This window comes from Ailuropoda melanoleuca, chromosome 14 (assembly GCF_002007445.2).
Source record: "Ailuropoda melanoleuca isolate Jingjing chromosome 14, ASM200744v2, whole genome shotgun sequence".
Lineage (NCBI taxonomy): Eukaryota > Metazoa > Chordata > Mammalia > Carnivora > Ursidae > Ailuropoda > Ailuropoda melanoleuca.
In genome coordinates this window covers 80,493,267-80,499,904 of record NC_048231.1, presented here as the reverse complement: position 1 = coordinate 80,499,904, position 6,638 = coordinate 80,493,267, and positions in this window count along the sequence as shown.

The window sequence follows — 6,638 nt, the reverse complement described above, 5'->3', positions numbered from 1 at the left end:
CCACTCCCCCACCCACCCCCCTCCACATTTGGAATTTGGCCCTCTTAGGGACCTTAATCAGCAGTATTTCTCTTGGCAGCAGTATCCTGGGCTCAGTGCTCCATGCATGTGATTTTCTATGGCATTTGTGCGGTTTTTAACATCTTACTGTCCCCATTTTTCTTCTGACGAGGAAGAGGAAACTAAGACTCATAGAGCTAGCTAACAACAATGGTTCTCAACTCTAAAGNAGACTCATAGAGCTAGCTAACAACAATGGTTCTCAACTCTAAAGGGCTTGAAATCCCTTTCTAAAGGTCAACGCAATTGTTCTAGTATAATTATAAAGAGAAGTAAAATGAAAGTCAGTTCTGATCAAATCATGTGCATTTCTGTATGTAAATTCAGGCATATCTGCCCCAGAAGACAGTGAGTCTGGCACCTACGCATCACAGGTTTGCATGTACGACTAGATGGCATTCAACTGAAAGCTATTGGGGAACTTCTTTATATTTGACATTTTGAAATAATGGCATAAAAGTATATTTGGGGTGTGTGTGTGTACCTATACATGTATATATATGCATATATATATAATCCATGACATATAATCCATTATAAATAATCCATTATATACACACAGAGAGAGAGAGAGAGAGGAAGAAATAGAGATTTGGATACAGATGTGTTATACCGCCATTGTTCAAGTATCGCAAGGTGCCTAAATGGTAAACGACTCTTAACGAGATGAAGTGGAAAGAGTTCCCTTTTCCTTGATTTACGAGGTAGTTGCTTTCTTGGGAACACCAGAGTCCATTATAACGGTGCAAAAATACTTTGATTTATGTGTGAAACAGAGTCTAGGCTCAGAGCATCATAAACGGATTTTTCATCTCTGTAGACTGGCGGGTCCTGCGAGGCAAATGTGGGCTTGTCCCCGCACACGGCACGATGTCCAGCGTCCGGACCTCTTGCCCACCAAACGCGGAGCGCCTCCAATCGTAATGCCAATCAACAGGCCCCCCGCAAAATGCCCCCAGTGCCCTCTAGGGGGCAGTCCCGGCCCCGCGGCGAGCCTCCCCGCCAGCTCGCGACGCAGGCGGGCACAGCCTTCCCCGGAGCAGGTGCCCCGCAGGCCAGGGCGCGGGCGGCCGGGAAGATGGTGCGGCGCGCGGCTCCGCTGCCCCGCCAGGGTTTCCTCCGACCTCCGCGCCCCTTTGTTGGCAGAGCGCGGCAAGCTCCCGGCTTACGGAGGTGGTCAGGGGAAAGTGATTTCAATTAGACGGGGATCACTGAGGTCTCAAGCCAACACAGACAAGTTGTGTAACACCGGCAGCCGGCGATCGGAGTCATTTATCCTTCTGGGCGGCAGTCAGCCCCGGCTTTGCAGGAAGCCCGTTTGCTGCCACCTCCTGCCCATCCCCCGCCGACCCCGACCCCCGCCCCTCCTCCATCTCCCTTCTCTTTCTGGCTTCTGAAGGGAAAGGGAGAGAAAAGGGAAACAGAGCGCTGGCTGGGAAATTTCTCATTTCTGCAGGGTGCGGGTGGAGGCAAGTCACCTAGGTGATGGCAGCCGGGGGCGGGGCGAGGGTCTGCTTCTGGCCCCCAGGCTCAGAGCAACCGCTGGCATTGACCGTCCACGGTTGGAAGCAGAGAGGAAAAATGGGGACAGGCAGGCTATGCGCCCCTCCTCCCCTTTCTTTCTATAGGAATCCCCCATCCTCCAGGCCACCTCCTCCATGAAGTCCCCCTGACCTTGCCTTCTCTGGGCGTTCAGTGCCAACATCGTTCAATCCAGAATACTGCGCACCCTCTCCTGATGGTTCTGGAGGTTTGTCTGTTTCTCTGGCCACTTGTGTCAGCCCCTGGTTCTGAGTTTTGCTGCCTGTATGACCACTGCTTTCTAAGCTGTTCATTTCTGCTACCCAAAATAGACATCGGCAGGTTCCAGTACCAGCAGAAGGTGGAGGGCAGGAGGGCTAAGGAAGCAGGAGGGCATGAGAAACACAGACGGGAACTTGGGGGGCTGGTGCAGAAGAAGGCGAGGGGTGGGGACGCCAGCAGAGCGGTCAGTCACTTGTGGACAACTGTTGGCCATGCCGGGATGGCAACACTCCCAGGAGGCCGTGCTGTGTCTGCTTGTGACTCTCCCCGGCAGCTCACCCCGCAGAGTGACCTGCGTGAAAACTGGCAGCAGTAACCTTCTATTTCTATCAGCACACACAGCATTCAAGACAATCGGGGCGTCTGCAGTGGGCCGATGGGTGGTGATGAGGAGGCTTGGCTTTGTATAATTTTTTTTATTCTAAAATGTCCATCCCCTGGGACAGAAGAGGCTTCAAGGTACACAAGAGCCCTGGCTACCCTGGAATGGAAAAAATGGCTCAGCTTGGAAAGTAACCCCAAAAAAATTTTTTTAAGGATTCAGAAAGGTGCAAGACACAGGCCTTGCCCTCTTGTGAAGAATGATACAAGATCCACATTGTGTATGTACACACGAGTGTGTGTGGCAGTGGCATCCCAGATGTCCTGGTCCAGAGGCCCGGGCTCCAGGCTGGCCCCGCTGCTAAAATCCATGACCTCAGCAAAGCCACTTAACCTCTGCCAAATGGGGCCTCGATATCTTTCCAACTCAGCTCACCGGGTTATTGCAAGGATCGGCCAAGATAATGGATGTGGAAATACTGTGAGAGGAAGGAAGGCACGTGCTGCCAATGCCAGGGACGACGAGCTCAGGCAGGACGTCCCGCTGACAGCACACGGGCTGGCAAACCTGAGCCATCTCACCGCTTCCGTGCCGTCTACGGCTGTTCGGATGCCCACGCAGCTGGGTTGTGTTAAAATGACGTGTGCAGCACAGAGCTGTGGAAAGTGCAGATCGAAACCACGCCTGAGAAGTTTTCTCCTTCACTTCCAGTAAGCAGTAGACCATGCAGCGATGGTCTGCACTTGCGCCTTGAGGGGCACACCCTCTAGGTTTGGAGTGGGGTGGGGGGGCGGCGGGGCAGTGGGAGGGCAGGAGATGGCGTTCAGCATCGCCTTTGCCTCTGAGTACCGACCACTCCTCTACCTGCCCCTTTGCTCCCAGCCACCAAGTGATACCCCGTCCTCCACGTGCGCTTTCTGACCTCTAGACCTCCAGAAACATCCATGCCTGCCCAGCTCCCGGCCACCCGGCTGTAGGACTACTTCTCGTCTTTCCTCCTCTGCCCACTGTCCCCACTTAGAAAATTACTTATGTTCCATTCTATGGAAACTATCTTCTCTGCAGGGAAATGGCAAGCAAATGTATACTTGGACAGAAGGAAGGTTACAGTTTAATATCTTACCCCATCTCTGATTATGAAAGTTCCAATGCATATGAAGGATTTCAATAGTGGAATTTTAATGTGACAGTAGGCAGATCAGAGAATAGCACCCACAAATCACCAAACTCAGGAGAGCATAAAGCTGGCCTTGTAACTATTCTCTGCATGTAATGCGCCCATAGTAACTATATATAATATTCTTATCTATCTATCTATCTACCGAATATCTACCCATCTATCAACTATCTATCTATCTATCTATCTATCTATCTATCTATCTATCTATCATCTATCTATCTATCAACAATCATCTATCTACCAAGGCCCAAAGTCATAAACTAAAGTATGCATACATTTACAATAACCCAAGTCCAATTGACAGTTTCTATGCATAGCTCAGCAGGACAGCGCTCCTATTTTAAAAAATCATCCTTTTATTTATCGTCCTTCTCCGAAGTCAACAACGATTAAAAATTATTCTTCTTATAAACATTAGCAACTGAAAATGTGTTTGTATTTTTTTTTAAGATTTTATTTATTTATTTGACAGAGAGAGAGACAGCCAGGGAGAGAGGGAACACAAGCAGGGGGAGTGGGAGAGGAAGAAGCAGGCTTCCAGCAGAGCAGGGAGCCCGATGCGGGGCTTGATCCCATCTGGGATCGTGACCGGAGCCGAAGGCAGACGCTTAACCAACTGAGCCACCCAGGCACCCCTATGTTTGTATTTTTCATCCTAGAGCCACCTCGGCAAAAAGCGCCGTGTGTCTGCACCTCTGGCTAAGAGTAGGATGTTTTAATGTAACATGCTTGTAAACGGAAGTGATACAGAAACACAGATATAATCTATTTCATACTCACCAGATTTTTTGCAAAATGGTCTAATTAAAACTAACTGCAATTAATAATATGAATTAGTATAAACATAAAACTCGGCATTCCCTAGAACCCAGTACTTCTGCTTAGAGTCTCATGCATACATGTAAAGAGTAGTTTAAGAGCGTGCTCACTGTGACAGTATTAAGTTTTGCTGTATTCATGTGCCAGAATGCCACATTGAGGTAAAAAGAACGCTGTTCGACTGACACAGAACTCAGGAAACAAACAAAAGCAAACTTGCTTTCAATATACCTTTTAGATCATTTTTAAAAACTACAAAATACTACTATTATTTGTTCGCAGCTATAAAGGTGTTTGGGAAAGTATTTAAAATAAACTGGAAAGACACACACCGAATTCGTGACGGCAGTGGCTGGGTTGGGGGACACAGATAGGGAGGGAGTTGGCAGGAGATGAAGTGGGGAGAGGCAAAAAGGACGTCAATTCGACTCCAACTATTGTTTTTTTCTTTTCTTTTTTTTTTTAACTCAACAAAACAAAGCAAATGGGACGTAATATTAATAACCATCAATTCTGGGTGGTGGGCACACCTGTCTCTATGATATTAGTCTCTGTACGTCTCTGTAATTTTTTTTAAATTTCTGAAAATAAAAAATAAATAAGCAGATGATACAAATAAATAATTAACTAGAAGCACATATGCTGTTCACTCGTCTACCTATCCAATTACCACACACCCTTTAAGGATTAATCAAATCCTGTATTGCCCAGAAACCCCATCCTGCTTCCCTACCCAGAGATTTCTCCTCCGAATTTCCACAGCACCGTCTACGGTAGTGCGCATTCGGGCCCCAGGTTGTGTATATATTATACGGGGTTTGGCACCTGGTCATATTTGTCTCGTGACATTTTCTGTTGTTGGCGTCTATGAGTCCCGTCTGCTGCAGGTGTAAACATCCGGAGGACAGGGCCCACCCAGGAGGGGACCTTGCCATGCCTCCCCTGTGCCGGCAGGGCTCAGAGGACACTCTTCGGGCTTTGTCCAGTGGAAGGACCTTTCAATGTAAAATCATTCGAAAAACTCCAGTTGAGAGCGGCATCCATTTGCTGAGAAAATTCAGATTGATCAAACCCACTAAGAAAGTGACAATGCTTTTAAACACATTGGCTTATCAGCCACGAAGATTCCTAAGCAGGGGAAAAACGCACTGTCAGTGTGCAAAGGCATTTTCCTTTCAGGCTCCTGGTAAAGCTGGGTGACCAAAGGCATCCCCAGCCTTCTTTCGGCCCATTCTCATCTGCCTTTCCTTGGCACTCCTCGGCCCCCCGTTGAGGACCACAGGGCCAAGCGGTGCTCTGGCCCACCCCATGTCGCTGCGCCCCATCCCCTGGGGACCTGCCCCGCAGACCTTTCCCCAGACACCGGTCTGCTCTACACGCCTGCCTCGCCTCGGCTCTGCCCTGCCCCGACTTCTCCGCAAATGTGGGGACCCCTCTCCCTTCCCGAGGGCCCATTTCCTCCATCCAAACCAGCTCAGAGGCCTTCCCCCCAAACCTGCCGTGTCGCCACCAGCCGGAAGTAATCTCTACCCCTTCCGTGGCCCATTCCCTGTCCCTCTGTTGTGGCCCCCCAAACTTTCTACTTCATCCTACAGTTTGGGGACTCAGCCTTACATTTCTCAGAGGATGGTAACTCCCTAAAGACAAGCTTGCCAGGTGTTGGCTGTAGCCCATGCCAACTGCGACCCACGTAAAGCCGCACACCAGCGGCAGAGGCCCGTTGTAGCGCCCCCTGCTGGGCAGAAATAGGCCCTGCCCACAACGCCGCGCCCCACGGTTTACCACCCCCAGAAAATCTAAATCTGCACCTCCCAACCTCTGACTGGTCTGGCCCACACAGTAGAGGCCTCCAGGGTCATCTTCACTGCCCTTTTCTGATTTTTGCATCTATTCTCCCCCAACCCCACCCCAGGAGGCCAGGAGATATTCCCTGCAGAGCCATACCTGTGCCTAAACCTTCACGGACCTCGGTGGACCATGGCTGGTTAATCCTCTCATTCTAGCATAACCTTGACCCCAGCTGCAAGGGCCAGCATGGGCCCAGCTGTCCAGAGGCCGGGGCTTTTTCTTTGCTCCTGCCATCTGCGAAATGGGCTGGTAGCACTTCCTCATGCCCCTTCAGTTCTGAAGTTGCCTGGGTCCCTTTTCAGTCAGGATGACCACTTACAAAATAATCCCCTGGTCACTAAAGGCTTGGGCAAACTCCAAAGTGGTTTTAGCATTATGGCTGTGAGATTATGGGAGAAATTTTAAATTCAAAATTTTAAATTTTTTTTAAATGGGCTGCTCCTTTACATTTTCTATTTAAAAAGAGGTGAAATGGCTTCTAGGGGTGACACCTCCAAATTTGTAGTCCCCACCCACTCCGGAGGCTCTGAGACCCCTAGCTCATCTCCCCTGCCCTCCCTCCCTCCCCACCCTACCCCACCCCCAGAGAGGTACCTGACCCTGGAA